The 2,657-nt window shown below is 38.8% G+C and overlaps 1 protein-coding gene across 1 annotated transcript in view; it reads right to left on the reverse strand.

The window, feature by feature from the left end:
• vps9d1 (VPS9 domain containing 1) overlaps positions 1-2,657 on the reverse strand; it is a 28,608-nt gene that overhangs the window by 2,453 nt on the left and 23,498 nt on the right. The window lies entirely within an intron of this gene.

Raw genomic sequence — 2,657 nt, forward strand, 5'->3', positions numbered from 1 at the left:
ATTTCATAGTTATAGGGAACAGAAAATTGACATGTAGAGAATATTACTACATAAAGTAATAACAAACTGATAATAGAAAAAAAATGTATAACATCAACAACAAGTTATGACAAAACAATATGAAAAAAAAGAATATCAACATTAGCTAATATCATGTTAGCCTAGCTTAGAATGTAAACACAATGTACATGTTGCACCAACCAATTTGTTCAGCTGTAATGAACCTGCGTGCCTCTCGTCTATACTCAACCTGAGGTCCGCTATTTTGAGTGCAGCTATGTACTGTTGTTACAGGCGATCATAATGTTGAGGAAAAAGAAAATCACGTTTGACTTTTCTAAAATCGAGACAGAATCGTTCAAGTGAGAATCGTGATGCAAGAATCAAACTTTTCTCCCACCCCTAATGTGTTAAACATAAAAGCAATCTAATAATATCTGATCATTATCTAACCTAATAATAAAGCTGCTATGTGTATAACTTAGTTTCCAATGTTGGCGGGCCCCAGTGGTAGAGCCAATAAAAGACTCCCACAGATCAGACCCAGGGGCACTGGATGGTACCAACCATCACTGGGGTAGTCTTATTTTTCTATGAAGCAAAGCTTGTGCATTTTACAAATTATTCTGATAGAAAAATGTAATGTAATTATCATACGTAATGACAAAAACCATCTCACACAAACAATTAACATGAATGATGAAAACAATGTTAAAGGAATAATCTGGAATCATTTTTGGAATTAAATTATGTTGCCTGAAAAATTAAAATTTGATTGCTGCTTTTGTTTTACTGTGAGTGGCTTCCCTCTCTTTGTGCTTACTCTCTTCTGTATGGATTTCTCCATTGCCCCATAGCCACTTTTTATTTCATTTAATTTAATTTCATCTTCCACTTCTCCATCCAGCCACCCAGCAGATGAGCGACAGCTCTGCAAAGTTAAATATTTGGCTGTAGTGGAATCATTGTGTCACTGGGAGTTTTGGGGGATGCCAGTTGAGAATGTCACATTTGATAACATGCAATGTCATCTCACCCCGTCCCGTTGAGCAGCAGTGTGGAAACATGACCTTGGGCGCCAGACAAGCCATTCAGAGATACACTAATCCGTCAGTGTAATGAATCAGTCTCAATCTACTTCACTTCGTCAATCCCTCCGTCTCTCACCCCATCACTCCTCATAACTGCTGGCAAACTGCTGTGGCCTGTGTGTCACACTTCAGCCTGTTCTAAGATCAGGTCTAACAGTAAACTGACACACAGGTAATCAAGTCAAGTCATTTTGGATGATTAATTTGCTCGCCTCCATGTCAGCTGAGTTTGCATCTGTGGCTCCATCACAGCCTTCTCCCTAACTATTTACAGCTTACAAAAAAAGGAACCAAATGTCCCTCACATTTGTAAACAGCTAAAAGGAATGACACTAGAGTGCACTGCCTCCATAAGTTGCAATCTGTAATGTTTAGGTGTAGCAGTGCACAGCAGGGAGTGTAGGCATGGTGATCATGTGTTCTCGGTAGAGCTGCTCCCACAAACGTGATGATTTAGTTAGGAAGGCAACTGGTCGACTCAGATTTTGTTTGTTTGGAGAAAAGTGTTAATAGAGTGCAGCGTGACACAGGACAACAAGGAAGGCCAGCGGCGAAGTCGGCTAAGTGACTTATAAACCCAGACAGTGGTACAACAACCTCATCTGCTAACATCCAGCTGTGACTGCGCTGTGTGGCGCTGAACAGAAAAAAAGAAAAGAAAAAAGGAACGAATAAACCAGAACCATCCAGCGCATTATCCCATACGTAGGTCCCCCTTCTTCTTCTTCTTCAACGGTTTAATATAACACATACTGTAGAATAATACTGCCATAATAGTGTAGTGACCAACAGTCAGAATTACATCATGTTTATTTATGTTTCCAACAGTTAGCATCCACAGTCACTCTGAACTCTGGAACAGTCTCTACACACACACACACACACAGACGCAAACATATTGCTTTGTGAAAACACACCTATTGAAAAATGTGTGTCTATTTGTTTTTGGTGATGTTTATTTCATTGCTAGTTGCTATTGGCTTGTATGGTTTGACTGAACTATTTTCTTTCCATTTAATCTGGATGAAGAGCTGACTGTAGCATGGTTAAATATACATTTATAAATATAAAAAAGCTTAACATGACATTTTACTGCTCATGAATTTCGGTAAAATTTGTACTTCTGTTGATGCTACGAATAGATGCCTTCTGTATTCTGAGACGACTGAGCTGGGACAGTTGAGGTATGTTCGGTTTTCACCTCATGACACTTCAGTGGAGGTTCATTTGAATCATTCCTTAGAAAGTCTTTAAGCTGCAATAACAGATTGTGTTATCTGAATCTGTTAAGAGATGGCACCATTCAGGGGAAAGAGGACGGTGGAACTGCCACTGTAAATGGTAAATAGTATGATAAATTAAGACGACATTGAGCACTGAGAAACACTCAGCGAACAGCGTCTTCATTTTCATTCTAATTATTCAGTTATCCAGCAGAAAGTTAGTGTCCATATGTTGCCAATTTCAGTAGTATCCCAATGTGTTTACTGACATTTACATCCTGATAATGTAACAAAAAGACTAACTAATTGAACACAGCTTGCATCTGTATTTGACAACCTGGAA

This window comes from Morone saxatilis, unplaced genomic scaffold (assembly GCF_004916995.1).
Source record: "Morone saxatilis isolate NCDOM2014 unplaced genomic scaffold, NCSU_SB_2.0 Contig2, whole genome shotgun sequence".
In the NCBI taxonomy this organism is placed as follows: domain Eukaryota; kingdom Metazoa; phylum Chordata; class Actinopteri; family Moronidae; genus Morone; species Morone saxatilis.